This window comes from Pelophylax lessonae (assembly GCF_965119305.1).
Source record: "Pelophylax lessonae genome assembly, chromosome: 10".
Classification (NCBI taxonomy): Eukaryota; Metazoa; Chordata; class Amphibia; order Anura; family Ranidae; genus Pelophylax; species Pelophylax lessonae.
In genome coordinates, this window is record NC_138777.1 from 170,865,780 (window position 1) to 170,882,024 (window position 16,245).

Consider the following 16,245-nt stretch of genomic DNA (forward strand, 5'->3'; position numbering starts at 1 on the left):
ATAGCTAAAAAGATTAATGGTGTCAGTTGAAACTTATCTGAGAGGCAGAAATTGCTCAAGATACTCTTGGCATACTCTGGAAGAACTCTGTTTAAGAAACCCTGATTTATGGTATCTGCCACTGCCGTCAAATTACAGGGAAGGCAGACTTGATGGGTAACTAGTCCCTCAGCATCCCTATTGATCTCCGCCTAATGCCCAAGTTCAGTCCTGCATCCTAGCAACCAACTAAGCTAATAAACACTTTAAAAAAGTTAATAGACATCCCTCCCCTACTCCCGATAACTCTGGCATGTTTCTGTACGCCATCTTAGTTGGTCCTAATTATCTTCAGTTTTGTTATCTACAAACTGGAGCAATTTATTTTTTATTTGTTGCAGCCATAGCGACATGATGTGAAAGTGGCACAAATAGCTTTAATAACTACCTGAATTTGTTGTACATGTCAGAACTTATAAAGAACCTGTTGCAAAGCTTTCATAAATTAGGAGTAAGACTATTTAAAGGGACCATACTGCCAGAAAAGTGATTGATGAAGCTGCTCCCAATATGTTTTAATGTTGGCTTTCTTTTACATCTAGATGTCAATTTAGTAGTTCCAAAAAGCAAAAAGCTGTAGTTACCCATTGCATCCAAATGTCACCTTTTTGCAGTTAAGTCATAAAATGTAATTTTCATTTTGCATCTTAAACCAATGCCAATGTTTTAAGCAACCTTAAAACAAGAAATAAGCTGAATTCTTTGCTTTTAATAAATGAGGGATGTTTTCCGTAATAACGGACAGAAGAGTAAGGGATATAAAAAGGTAACTACTACATGTCCATTAAACAGAAACCTATATAGAGAGTATAGAATTCTATATAACTCCAGTAGGATCCCAGCAGTACCTCTTCTCTGTGCCATCCCCTCTAAGTGTCTCAGCTTCTTCATCACTCATATCAAAGTCCCAGACCCCAATGTTTTCCTTTATTCTTTCAGGGACTGAGGCCTTGGGTATAACCCCAACACCTTGTCTGAGAGCCCACCGAAGTAATATCTGGGAAGACGAGCGTCCATGGATATTTGCCACCTTAGTCACGTCATCCTTTTTCAGTAGGTCACCACATCCTAAAGAGGAATAGGCTTGCAAGTGGATCCTATGTTTTTTACAAAAGTTCAAAAGGTCAAGTTGTGGTAGTCGTGGATGAAATTCCACCTGCAACACTGCTGGTGGTATGCAACATGATCCAAGCAGCTCTGTGAGGTGAGATGTTGTATAGTTAGATACTCCCAGTGCCCTAATAATGCCAGCCTGATACAAGTCCTCCAAAGCTTTCCAGCTCTCTTTTCTTGCTTCTTGATTCCTGGTATCATCACTTCGCCAACCCTGCTTACCTGGCCAATGAATCAGGAAAAGATCCAAGTATTCACATCCTAGTTCAGCCAGGCTCCTCAGGCAAGCTTCACGTGCTCCTTTACCAATATCTACAGGGGCTAATTTAGTTGTAATGAAGACATCAGCACGAGTCAAGTTATATTTAGGGAGAAGCTGACGCAAAGCCTGGCCAAGATCACCTTCATTGCGGTAGACAGAAGCTGTGTCAAATGATCGATAGCCATATTTCAATGCGGCATCTACAGCTTGTATAACATTTTCAAGGCCACGTAGACGGAATGTGCCCAGACCAAGCAGAGGCATAGTGACCCCATTATTTAGTGTCAAAGTCGGCTGTAGGTCTATGAAAGGAAAAAAAAATAATTACATTTGCATCCATCACAATTTCCTTTGAGATTTTGGTGGTCTCTCGATTTTCATGCATATCTATGAATAAAACTATCATCTCACTCAGTCATCAATCACAGTTCAATTTCCTTTAATTATTCAATACAGTAAAGCAAGTTTCCACACAGAACAGGTTTTAGTTATATACGCCTTTAAAAAAAGGAACACATGATTAAACGTGTAAATACAACAACATATAATCAGAGTTGGTGAGAATCATTGTCTGATCCCTTAAGACCCCGTTCACATAGGGGCTTGCTGGGGCGACGCTGTGCACCGCGACCTCGGCGCGACATGCACGGACTTCATATCATTGAAGTCAATGCAGGTCGCCTCCAGGTCGTCCCAAAGTAGTACAGGACCCTTTTTCTAAGTCGGAGAGACTTGTGTCGCTCCTATTAGAACGGGTCCTGTGCTAATCTATGGCAGGCGACCAAGTCGCCTGACAAGTCGCGCTAGTGTGAATCGGGTCTTAATACATTAAGGGAGCATTTGCACAGGCGTTTTGCCACGGCGCAGATCCCAAGTGCCGGGTTTGACAGCTGCGAGTGGGCGCAGCTATTCATGGCTGTTCACAGTGTATCCAGCCACCCTCACTGCAAGTAATCAATGGGTGTATGAACAGCCATGAATAGCTACAGCTGCTGACAGCCTGTCATTACAGTGGCGGCCACAGCTAGCCGATCGCAGCTGAGCATTGGGATTGTTTATACAGATTGTTCCTTATTATAGAGATAAAATTAGTGAAACTATGCTGCTTAGGGTACATTCGCATAGAAGTTTTGCCATGGTGCGATTCCCAGCAGAAGGAAATCTACTGCTGCTGGTTTATAAGCAGCAGCGACTAGCTGCGGTGGCCGAGCGTGTACACATCTTGTGGTTGGTCTTGGGGCCACCGGGACTGGCAAGTCCAAGCTGGCTATCGAGTTAAGTCAGAACCGATTGGCTCTTTATACTTCTACTTCCTCTCACACTCTACCTGCTGTACAGGGAGAGCAAAAGGCTGACACCAGGTCGAATTGCAGGTACTTTCACTGTTTGCATTTAAAAATGAAATAATTTTTAATTGCAAATTATAATATATTAAAATATAAAACATTATATTAGGATTACAGAATCAGCTTAAAAGGTAAAATTAAAAAAAAAAAAAAAAAAAAAAGGTAAAATTTCTCTTCTAACACAACCCTATAGCAGAATGAGGTTTCTCTAACAACTAGAGGTAATGTTGGGCTGTATGAACATATCACATTCTTATCTCATAATTTGATCTGATGCCTCTTTGCAAAGGTAATGTGTGGCCTACTTGTGAACTAAGGGACATTGCATTACTCCCTCAGGCTTTTCGTTTTATAAACATAGCGCACTGTACAGATATACAGTACATCAGCGGTCCCCAGCCTCAACCTGCACTCACTGTGATATAAAGGGGACTGCACTGTAAAGGGGTACTGTAATGATTATAGTGCAGTCCCTTATATATTACAGCACCTCTAGCAATCACAGCCCCCTCCATCATAGTGCCACTGCAGTCTGCCCCCCCCCCCCCTTTTCCTCTGTAACATGACACTTCCCCATTCTAAAGTCTGCATACCCTGCACAGGACTATTACATTTAGCAGGGCAGAGGCTTTGATCAGTCCGTGTGTCCTCTCCCAGGTCCTCCGCCCACCCGACAATGTCATGCTATCAGCAGAGCAGGGGGTGGGAGGAGCTCTCCTTTCCAATCTACAGCTCCTCCCACCCCCTGCCCTGCTGAGCGGCAAAGGCGGTCTGTGATAGCCCTGTGCAGACTGTAGTCACCGCTCATATCCTGAAGTGCAGCCCAGTCATCAACATATGACTACAGAACACATGCCATGAGAAATGGAAATTAAAGTGCAGTTGTTGTCAGAGAAACATGTAATCTTGTATTGCTGGCCTTCTTTCAGAAATTAAAGCCTGGCTTAAAGTGATAATAAACCCTAAAAGTGTACATTGTTATCTGTACCAATGAGGGTGGGTGTCTGTGTGCTGGGTCTAGTCCACTTACTGGCCATGTCTAGAGCAATGAGAATGTTGATAAGTTTACTGTTATTTTATGCCCACAAAGCCATTTTGCTCAAATGGAAGTCCCCGATGGCACCTAAGCTTGACTTCTGGAAAACTGGTCAGTTCAGCAATATCGCTGTATAAATAGACTTATAATTATAGGGGGTTGTTCCCAGAAATGTTCCCAAAATATGGCATATCTGGGTTGACTCCTCTGTAACGATTCCTTCTGGTGATACTTCAACATATTTCCCATATCCCTGTCCCATACCCTCCCATATACCAGCGATTTGAGTCGCTCGATCACTTTTATATGCTCATAAATGTACTCCCCATGTATCACCCCAAGCTTACCTCTTTCCTGGATGGCCAGAACCTTCATGACAGATGTCAAAATGATAGGTAATCAAACACACACACATTTTGAATTTTTTATTCTTTTTGCTGGGTGGGAATAGCATTTAGTTTTGATAAATGCCCACTCCGATCACCTAAGTGTTCGAAGCAGAAGAACAGCCCCCCTCCCTAACTTCTGGGACAAGTCACAGGTGCCTGGAGGCTGTGGGACCATTCAGAGGGTGCAGCATGCACGCACAGTGGGAAGTTGGCTGTGAAAGCTGCAAGGAGTCACGGCCGGCTTCCCACAGTGAACATGCCAGCGCCAGGGACCCAAAGACTGGCAAAGAACCACCCCAGGGGAGGACTACGCTGGATTCCTGGACAGGTGAGTGTCTGTTTATAAAATGATAAAGTACGTCTTTGGAACATGTTACATGCTTCACATATTTTTATGGTGGAACATGTAACATTTTCAAGTCTCTCCTCCTCTTCCTCCCTGTGACAACGGGCGGGGGGGGGGGGGGGGGGGATCTTCTCTCCCCTGCTGTCAAAATAAAAAAAACACAAAGCTCTGCGGGGCTCCGCCCACACACTTATCATTCATTCAGTTTCCTGTGAATGAATGCCTACAAGTACTGCCAGCCATTTCAGTGAATGGCTTGTAGTTCTCAATGAGCTGGTGAACTTATCATTTAAGCCCCGGGTTCACATTAGTGCGATCGCAGAGATCACATGTAATTCGGAGCGCACCTAAATTACATGCGATCTCATGTGCGGTGCAAATTTCAGCCATATACTTTGTATGACTGCATCCGCACTAAACTCGCACATGAGGCTTTTTTTTATCCACAGCAGAATCGGATCGAATAGTGGTTCACACTAATGCAATCCGATTCTGTGCGAACTTGCAGATCGCACTGCGATATGCGATCGCAACTGGGGGTGTCGTTAACTTTTAATTGACACCCCCTGCGTATCGCATATGGCAGTGTGAACTGCTAGAGGTGCGGATTCGATGTGGGATCACGCTACATATCCGCAGCGTTCCCGCATTGCACAAATGTGAACCGGCACTAAAAGTCAGCAGCTGCAGTTTTTTTAGAAACCTACTGTAGCTAAAGCTCGTCTTTAACTATGTTGCTACACACAGGACTTTGAGCCGGTTCACACTGCCACAACCACTAAAGTCGCCTCATAAGGGGCGACTTTTAGCGCACCTTCGGCGTGACTTGACGTGAGACGACTTTGTATTTGGCCAATCAGAATATGATGTGTTGTGACCTAATTTCCCTTTCCTTTTTTTTTGCTGGCATTTATCAGGCATTTTTTGGGCGTCTTTGGAGGCAGGCATGTCTTTAGTGTCTGGGGGGTCTAAAAAGTGTACCTGTGAAGCTTCATCTCTGTAGCATGTCCAGAACCAAAAAAAAAGAGCATTTTATTGTAATTTTTATGAGCACATGAATATGGCTTCTCTCCACCTGGGCGTTTTTCTTGCAGGCATTTATTGGGCATTTTTGGAGGCAGGCATGACTTTTTTTGGATTAGTGTCTGGGGGTCTAAAAAGTGTACCTGTGAAGTTTCAGCTCTGTAGCATGTCCAGAACCCCAAAAAAAATATCATTTTTCTTATAATTATTAATACAGCAGTGTGGCGGCTTCTCTACACCTTGCATTTTTTTCTTACATGCATTTATCTGGCATTTTTGGAGGCAGGCATGACTTTTTTTGGATTTAGTGTCTGGGGGGGTCCAAAAAGTGTCCCTGTGAAGTTTCAGCTCTGTAGCATGGCCAGAACCAGAAAAAAAAGCATTTTTCTTATAAATTATTAATATAGCAGTGTGGGTTCTGTGGGTTCAGTGTGGGTTCTGGACATGCTACAGAGCTGAAACTTCACAGGGACACTTTTTAGACCCCCCAGACACTAAATCCAAAAAAAGTCATGCCTGCCTCAAAAATGCCCGATAAATGCCTGCAAGAAAAAAAGCCAAGTGGAGAGAAGCCTGTAACGGACCGTTTCAGCAGACAAGGGGTTAAAATCCGTTTAGGCGATATGCCCCTTTCTGAGAGACAGGCACAGCTACTTGCAGGACACCAAACTCCCGAACTGGATACAAAATAGCACTCCAACCTGGAACCTCACGAATAGCTGCTAGCAGACGAACAGGAAAAGCATACATCAGCTTACACTCCTAGCAATCAGTCTCCAACAGCATACAGTGAATCCCACCAAGAACGAGACAAGGCTCCGTGTGAGGTTCAAGCAGTTGTCTGACTTAGAACTGTTTATTAAATCCACACAAACACATTATATACACTATCAGGTAATGTGAGTCTCATTGCATTAGCATATGCAGATAGATTTGTAAACAGGCACAAAATAACACTAAACTAATTATCTAGCCACCTGGCCAGAACAATGCAAGGTCATTAGCATGTAAGAATGGAACAGGAATACTTAGCACACCCGACAATAGGTGAATGCAAAGCCACCTCAGACCAAAAGCAACATTTTCATAACTTCTAAAATATGCATCACATTCAAATAAAACTTACATTTTCAGAATCAGCATACTTCAAATGCAAACATAACCAAAAATCATAGAAAACCCTCCAGGGGTTAAAAAGTTAGACGGAAGTCCTTTTCTGACCGACCGCAGGCACGTTTTCATGCCCAAATACAGTCTTAAAGGGGTAAAAGCCCCTAGGTCCATAGTCATATTCCAGGAGGCAAGCAACCAGGCTTCTCCAACGCCCAGTGGCGAGATTGGTCTCGTCACAAAGCCGTATTAATGTTCTAATAAAAATTAAAAGAAAAATGCTAATTTTTTGGGGGTTCTGGACATGCTACAGAGCTGAAACTTCACAGGAACACTTTTTAGACCCCCCCAGACACTAAATCCAAAAAAAGTCATGCCTGCCTCAAAAAATGCCCGATAAATGCCTGCAAGAAAAAAAGCCAGGTGGAGAGAAGCCGTATTATTGTTCTAATAAAAATTATAAGAAAAATGCTAATTTTTTTGGGGTTCTGGACATGCTACAGAGCTGAAACTTCACAGGTACACTTTTTAGACCCCCCAGACACTAAATCCAAAAAAAGTCATGCCTGCCTCCAAAAATGCCTGATAAATGCCTGCAAGAAAAACGGCCAGGTGGACAGAAGACATATTCAGGTTTTAATAAAAATTATAAGTAAAATGCACTTTTTTCTTGTTTAATACCATTTTTATGGAAAGTCGGATCACAAGTCGCTTCAATTAAGATAAGGAGGCGACTCCCATTGAAGTATATGGGACAAGTCGGATCACAGGTCGCCTCAAAGTAGTACAGGACACTTTTCTGAAGTCGGAGCGACTTCAGTAGTGCCAATTAAGACGGCACTGATTGATTAACATTGCTTTTGTTATGTCAAGCGACCTGGGGCGACCTGGAGCGACACAAAAAAAAAAAAAAACAACCCACAAACCCAAGCAAACACTTACAAAATTGACTACTGCACCAAACATGTTTGGTATCGCTGTGCATGTCAGAGTGAGAACAAGAATTCCATAACTGATGAGCTATAGAACCATTTTAAAAGGATAAGTTCACTTTAAAAATAAATAAATGCACATTATTTTTGTAGGTAAAATAAAATGTGCATAACAAATCTTTTCTTTTTTGTAGCCTGGAAAGCATTGCACCCGCCATCTGCAGATCGTGAGTGCCATGCTGGACTCTTACAGACTGTCAGTGTGAGCTGTCTGCACATACATCATACAAGCAGGCAGTTTCACACAGACAAGAAGAATCAAACTACCTAGAGTGCTCAACAGCTTCGTGGCAGTTTACTACAAGCTGACATCTGCAAAGGCTGTTGGTAGTTTTCACATTCACAGAACTCTGTGAATAAGTGACGCAGTCGAAGCCCTGCATGGCGGTGTCTTTTTTTTTATAAACGACGGGGGAGCAGGGAAGGAAAAGGGGGGGGATGGGTTAAGGGTGAACTTATCTTTGAAAAAAGTGTTGCTTATGGACATTCTTGAACCCCATATTTTACCAAAAAAATAAATTATATTGCATTTGTGTGCACCAAAATGAATAGAAGTGTGATTTTATTTTTTTTACTGGAAATATGGGCTTCATGAACAGTTGTTCCAATATCCATATGACAATAAAATAATCACAACTGTCTTCTTTCTCCTTTTGCTTTGTTTTGGTTTCTTCTTCTCCTTTTTGATCCTTTTCTTTGTCTTGTCTTCCTTTTAACCCCCCCCCCTTTTTCTTACTTGAATTCACACTTCCTTTTTCATTTAGTTGTGTTGCTTATGCCCCATACACACGTGCAGATTATCTGCAGACTTTTGTCTGCAGACTTACCTTTTCTATGTAGTGCAAGGGCCTTCCTGATTGCATACAAATTGAAAGTGTTTAAGTTTGACCTCATATTATATGGTTTTGGTAAGTCTGCAGACAAAAGTCTGCAGATAATCTGCACGTGTGTATGGGGCATTACACTCATTGTTGAGCATTATGTATACTCATGGCCCATGCCGGCGTGCCAGTGGGTGGTGGCGAAGTATGGGTTATAATATTTCCCTGCCTTTTCTGAGTGGGATTGCCATTTGCTTTATAAGAACCTTTTTTTTCTATATGTTGAATTTCTACTTTATATGGCAACCCTTTGTGTCGGAAATAACTGGTGGTATAATATTTGATTCCCTTTTATACCGGTTCTTAATGTTTTGATATGTTTCACCTGCATTGTGGACCCTATTCCTGAAAACTTTTAATAAAATTATTGAAACAGAAAATAATTGCAATTGTCACCATTTTATTCTACAGGATCCCTGCTTTCAGAAAATTTATTTTAGGGAATTTAAAGTGATTCTAACCTCCTAAAAAAATGTCACTGCCAGCCCCTCTCTTTTATGCAGCCATAACACACAGTGTACACTTTTTGTGCCCCCCTCGGTGAGTGACATAAGCCATGGCCGTGGCACTGTCCGACTGAATGCGCACTGGACATGCCTGAAGACGATCTGTCCAATGGTCCATGCACAGTCTGATCGCTCGGAGTTCCAAGACATTGATGGGTAGTCTGGACTCTTCCAGTGTCCAGATCCTCTGAGCAGAATGCTTGCCGAGGATGCCTCCCAAGCCGAACAGGCTGGCATCTGTGGTGACCATTGTCCCAATACAACGGCGAACGAAGCCACCATATCAAGGACTCCTTCGTTGCCCGACTCAGCCGGATCTGATTGTCTAGAGACTGCGGAGTCTTGTCCCATTTGGCCAGAATCTCCCTTTGCAGGGACCTCATATTGAACTGCGCAAATGGAACCGCCTCGAAGGTAGACACCATCAGGCCCAGCACCGCATGCAAGTCCGGAGGGATGACCATTTGCTCGACAGCAGGAGACAAAATTGCAGCCTACAATTTCTGGAGTTTGTCCAGAGGAAGGAACAGTCTGGCTAAGGCTGAGTCCAGAGCCAGGCCCAGATAATCCAGCTCTGTGGATGGAACTAACGCAGACTTCTGAAAATTCAGAATCTAGCCGAACTCCCGCAGACTTCGTATTGTGATCTCCAGGTTTTCCACCAGAGCAGTAGGAGACTCCGCTTGCAGAAGGAGATCGTCCAAGTAGCCCAGCACCACAATCCCATGGTGTAACAAAGCTAGCACCAGGGCTAATACTTTTGTGAAGATCCGAGGAGTAGAAACGAGTCCAAAGGGTAATGCCACAACTGATAATGCTCCTCTCTGGGGGTCCGACCGTCCCAAGGATGGGCTCATATCCACCCCAAAACCCTCCAGGGGGAGAGGGGGGCAGCTACTCATAATATCAGAAACCAGGCAGGCACCACTCCAGACAGAACCCCTCCATCAAAATGGGGGGCTGTCGGCCAGGAGGAACGCTGCAACTCGGGCCAAGACCCGGTCGTATGCGAACTTGTGAGGGGTTTAACTCGCAGGCCAGCCTCCGTCCAGTGGGGCTATGTCGCAGCTGACCTAGTGCGGAGCTGAGGTCTGCATGCACGCGCTGGCCAGACTGTGGTGACCACTGGATCTATATTATCCAGCCCCTCGACCAATCCGGCAGGTGATTGTAGATCTCACAGGAAAAATCCAGGAGAAAAAACTGAATCTAAAAAGAAAAAATTGCCAGAACCAAAGATCCCAGCATGGAACTAGGTCCTTACTCTTGACTAGGCAGAAAAAACTGGAGTAGCTATAGTTGTGTAGTTTGCTTTCTTCTGACAGTGCTTGTAACAAAACTGAGTGCCTATAGCTGAGAGTGGGAGTATACCCCCCTGGGACTGCCCCATAGGCTTAGTTAGGCTTTTTCCTGTCTAGTGGCCTACTCCTGTAGGGGGCAGTAGAGCCCAATAGTTAGGAATATAAGGAGCTGTGTCCGTCAATGAATGAAAGAGAAAGTATTTAGAGGCTTCGCTTTCCAAAAATATGTACACTATGTTATGGTTGCATGAAAAAGAGGGGCTGGAAGTGACATTTTTTTTAAGATTTACTTTATTACTAATATCTTGGGGGGGCCGAGATGTCTCACAGACATAGGAACTGACAGGCAGGTAGGGGGGTAGGGGGGGGGGGGGGGGAGAGGAGAGCTGCGGATGACGGAAGCACGTAAACTAACCACGGTGTCGGGGCTCAGCAGCCATGATTATCATGGTCACCACACAGAGGGGGACACAGGACCAGCCAGGATCAACCAGGCTTTTTTTTTTTTTACAGCTTATAGATGGGCAGGTTAGACAGCACAAGCACTGTGATGTTTAACCTGCTATAGGGGAACAGGATCTCTTTTTTTTTCTTTTTTATTACAACTTTAACCTCTTGCCGACCACCCCACATACATATACTGCGGAGCTGTGGCTCCTCTGCACGAAATCACGTACAGGTACAAGATTTAGTGCTGCAGGACCCAATGTCCCCTGAGTCCCACAATTGTTCCTGACAGGCAGAACGGTCTGCCTACGTAAACAAGGAAGATCGCCGTTTGTGACAAGGGAAGACAGAGGTCCTGTGTTTCTGCTAAGCAGGAATAAAGATCTCTGCCTTCCTACAGTTAAAGCACTCCCTAGGAACACATTTACCCCTTTGATTGCACCTGATGTAAACCGCTTCCCTGCTAGTGTCATTAGTACAGTGACAGTGCATATTTTTTAGCACTGGTCACTGTATTAGTGTTACTGGTCCCCAAAAAAGCATCAAGTGTTTCGATTTGTCCGCCACAGTCCCGCTATAAATCTGATCGCCGCCATTACTAGTAAAAAAAAAAAAAACTCCATAAAAATAGCCCATAGATTATAGACGCAATAAATTTTGCGTATACCAATCAATGTACGCCTACTGGGAATTTCTTTTACCAAAAACATGTAGCAAAATACATATTGGCCTAAATTGAGGAAGAATTTCGATTTTTTACATTTTTTTTTCTGGGAATGTTTTATAGCAGAAAATAAATATATTGTTTTTTTCCCCCAAAATTGTCAGTCTTTTTTTGTTTATAGCATTAAAAATAAAAAAAAACGCAGAAGTGGTCAAATACCACAAAAAAAGCTCTATTTGTGGGGGGGTGAATCAATTTTATTCAGGTACAGCGTTGCACGACCATGCATATGTCAGTTAAAGTAATGCAGTGCCGTATCACAAAAAATGGCCTGGTCATGAAGGGAGGGTAAACCTTTCGGAGCTGAAGTGGTAAAGGGGTTGTTAACCCACACTGCTAAGTTTATATAATCCTCTTTTTTTCCTAATGATAGGTGCTCCTGTCCCTATTTAAAAAAAAAAATGCTGGCTTTACCTGATTTCAGAGCGCCGATCGGCCGTCACGTGACCCGCTGCCTCTCTCCTCTCCCCACCTGACAGCTGCAGCGGGTAGGACTGAGATTCCCCCACTGACGTCAGTCAGGAGAGGAGGAGAGGGCTGGCCGGTCACGTGACAGCCGAGCGGTGCTCTGAAATCAGGTAAAGCCAGCATTTTTTTTTTAAATAAAACAAAATGACAGGAGCACCCATCATTAGGGTAAAAAAAAAAAAAGAAAAAAAAAAAGAAAAAAAAAAAAGGAGGATTATATAAGATATTAAAAGGTTTTTCAGCAGCAGGAGGGGAGGGGGCAGGTACCTGACATAGGAGCAAAAAGCAGGGAGGGGGAGGAGGCCAGAGGGAGACACAGTGCAGGGCTGCGGCTGATGGAGGCACGTACACTGACCACGGTGTCAGGGCTAAGCAGCCATGATACACCGTGGTCAGTTTACAGGGGGGAGAGCAGAAACTGGCAGGATCAGCCAGCTATTTCAGGTGATAAAAGGGGCCAAATTTCACAGCACAAGCACTGTGCACCTGTGCGATTTTTATTTTTTGCGCTATAAACAAAAAAAGAGCGACAATTCTGAAAAAAAAAAACAATATTTTTCACTTTCTGCTATAAAACATTTCCTCCCAAAAAAAAATAATTTGTATTCTGCTACATATTTTTGGCAAAAGAGAAAATTAGCAATAAGCGTATTTTGATTGGTTTGCACAAAAATTATCGCATCTAAAAACTAGGGGAAAGATTTGTGTCATTTTTATTGATTTATTTTTTTTACTGGTAATGGCGGCAATTTGTGATTTTTAGCAGGACTGAGACATTGCGGCAGACAGATCGGATCCCTAACTGACATTTTTGACACATTTGGGGGCCAGTAACATTACTACAGGAATCCGTGCTAAAAATATGCACTGTTACTGTAATAATGACTCTGGCAGGGAAGGGGTTAACCTAGTGGGTGATCAAGGGGTTAAATGTAAGCCTAGGGGAGTGATTGCTAACTGGGGGAGGGGGGGGGGGGCGTGGCTTTTGAAATGACCATAGAGACCTGTGATCCCATATAGAAGGATCACAGGCGCTCTGTGATCATTTCAGAGAGAACGGTCAGCTCTTCTTCTCTCTCAGCGGGAAGCGATCGCAGGTGGCGTCCTCGCTGCTTAGTGGGTGTAGAAGTGCACTGCCGGTGGCGCGCTCTCGCCCCCCCCCCCAGCACCAGGCGTGCAACCAACGTACCCCTACGTCAGTTCGCGCAGGAGGGGCTGCCTGCTGCAGTATATCTGCGGTGGGCGCTCCGGAACTGGTTAAAGGAACAGGATCTTTATTTTATTTTTTTTGGGGGGTAACAAACGCTTTAAGGCTCGGTTTCCACGATTGCGACTTGACACATGTCAAGTCGCACAGCAAGTCAAAATTCATTCATTTCTATCTGCCCCGTTTTCACTGACACGACTTGAGTTGCGGCGCCTTGAAAAGTAGTTTGTGCACTACTTTTGGGCCGACTTCAGTGCGACTTCCCTCTATAATGAGGGACATGTCTCACTGAAAGCCGCGAACAAGTGAACACTACAGAGTCACGCTAGAAGTAGCGCGACTCTGTAGCCGCAGCAGTGGAAACCGAGCCTAAAGCGTAAGTCCAGGCAAAACCTAACTTATGGGCCATACACACTATACAATTGTCTTTAGATTTACCAAAACCATATAATATGAGGTAAAACCTAAACACTTTCATTTTGTATGCAATCAGGCAGGCCCTTGCACTACACACTTAGCCCCCGTTCACACTGGGGCGACCTGGTCGCCTGACAGGTCGCCTTGCATTGAGAAGCTATGGACCCGTTCTAATAGGAGCGACACAAGTCGCTCCGACTTAGAAAAAGGGTCCGGAGCTTCTTTGGGGCGACCCGGAGCGACCTTCATAGACTTCAATGTTATGAAGTCCGTGCTGGCCGCTCCGAGGTTGCGGTGCGAGAAGCGCCCCGCGACCTCGGAGGTCGCCCCGGGAAGTAGCGTCGCCCAGTGTGAACGGGGCCTAAAGGTAAATCTAAAAACAAATGTTGTATAGTGTGTATCCAGCTTAAGGTTAAGGCTCCGTTCATATTAGGTCGCTCCGACTTAGGGGGCGACCTGTGAAGTCGCGTGCAGCATGACTTCGGCGCGACTTGCACGGACTTCACATAATGGAAGTCAATGCAAGTCGCCTCCAGGTTGCCCCGAAGTAGTACAGGACCCTTTTTCTAAGTCGGAGCGACTTGTGTCGCTCCAATTAGAACGGCTCCTGTACTACACAGTGGGAGCGTGAGGACCGCGACTTGTCAGGCTGACAAGTCGCGGTCCAAGTCGTAGCAGTGTGAATGCGGTCTAAGCCTGCTCTGTGCCACATTCTAAACCTAATCTATCTAACCCTGCAAAGCAAAAATCGCTGAACTTACCTATTCTGCACCTGATCCAGTCTGGTGTGCAGGAGAGGACTGACAATGGCGGTGAAATGCCTGGGAAGTGACGTCACACATAGAGTTACTATGGGGCTTCCGTTGTCGGCTGCCTCTCCTGCACCCGCCTCCACGCTGAAGCCGCTGCTGACAGCTCAGCGTGGGACCGGATCAGGTGCAGAATAGGGAAGTACAGCAAATTTTTATTCACAGGGTTAAATAGATTCGGTTTAGAATGTGGCACAGAGCAGGTTTATCGTTAGTTAGGTTCTATAAGTAATATTGAGTAGTAATATATGCAAAACAAAATGTTTTTAGCTCTTGCACCCAAAGGGTTAAAGGAAACCACCTGCTTTATGGCTGGCCACACAAGAGCAGAGGTCCCCCTAAGAGTGAGGTGAGGGGTACATTTTCTGAGCCCCAATGGTGCAGGGTCATGACACTGACACCCTGTCCAGGAAAGGTGAGGTCACTACCTCCTCAGTGACAATAGAGGCTCATTTCAATGTGAAATGTTACCAACACCTAGGTGTAAGCCTACACAACCCTTCCTCACTCACTACTCACTACCTGCCCAACCACACTGGAGAAGTGTCTGTTTATCATCTTCACTAAACCAGGAAGCAGAAGAAGCGTCACATGACCTGACGTATCCCCTTGTGCGTTACACACTGGGAGTATCAGCGCTCCCACACACTGGGAGCTCACTGTGTACAGCTCCCCTCTGCCCGCTCACCTACCTCCGTGCTGCTCCATTTCACTGCTCCACCGAACATGAGGAGATCACATGTCTGAGGGGAGAGGAGGAGCCCACAAGGCCAGCCCTCATTCTGGGTGACCAATAGAAATCCCGCTGGATACATCACCTCAGAAGAACGTTCTCCGACTGTCTCACAGCGAGAAAAGAACGTCGTGTGTAACGGGCAGAGATAAGAAGCCGAGGTTTTCTATGTGACTCTCTTCTCCTCAGAGGAAACACTGAATAAGAGGACTCTGCGGTTAAGTTCGGGGAGAAATCAGGAAAAAACCAAGCGGTTATCTAAGCAGACACTAGACTTGCTGGTAGTGGAAAAAAAAAAACATATTTAATGATATAAATGAAAAGTGTCATTCACTGATGTTGCCATTATTACCTCAAAGAGGAACCCTTCCCCACCCATAAACTACAATGTCACCAGTAATACGTCCAGACCCAATATGTATACTGCAGGGCTGTGCATGCGGTTGCTTGGTACAATGGTTGAGCGACACGCTTATATATCTGCAGTATTGCTGTATACAGTATCTCACATAAGTGAGTACACCCCTCACATTTTTGTAAATATTTTATTATATCTTTTCATGTGACAACACTGAAGAAATTACACTTTGTTACAATGTAAAGTAGTGAGTGTACAGCTTGTATAAGGGCTCTTTCACACGGTCCGCCTCCGTAGGCGGATCCATGCTGCTCAGCAGGGATCCCCGCTGAGCTGGCGGATGACAGGTCCGTCTCCACTTGCAGTGCGGAGAGGGAGGTGTCATCAGCCCCCACTGCTCTCTATGGGGGATCGGATGAGAGCGGACCACCTGTCTGCTCTCATCCGATACGATCCCTGAACGGATGGAAAAATAGGGTTTCCATCCGTCCAGATTTCACGGACAGGATCGGATACGGATGGCAGCGGGTGTCAGCGGAGATGTCTCCGCTGATACCCGCTGCCCCGTAGAGCTGCATGGAGGATCCAATCAGATCCGCCTAAAAAACTGACAGGCGGATCTGATCGGATCGCCCGTGTGAAAGAGCCCTAACCCTGTAAATTTGCTGTCCCCTCAAAATAACTCAACACACGGCCATTAACCACTTCTGGACCGGAAGATTTTCCTCCTTAATGACC

At 44.9% G+C, this 16,245-nt stretch overlaps 1 pseudogene across 1 annotated transcript; it reads right to left on the reverse strand.

The window, feature by feature from the left end:
• Positions 1-675: 675 nt before the first annotated feature.
• Positions 676-15,197, reverse strand: LOC309565650 (glyoxal reductase-like; annotated as a pseudogene). The gene is made up of 2 exons (XR_014226114.1): positions 15,109-15,197; positions 676-1,716 (listed from the first exon to the last, which is right to left on the reverse strand). The product of XR_014226114.1 is annotated as a glyoxal reductase-like (transcript).
• Between the last annotated feature and the right edge of the window lie 1,048 nt (positions 15,198-16,245).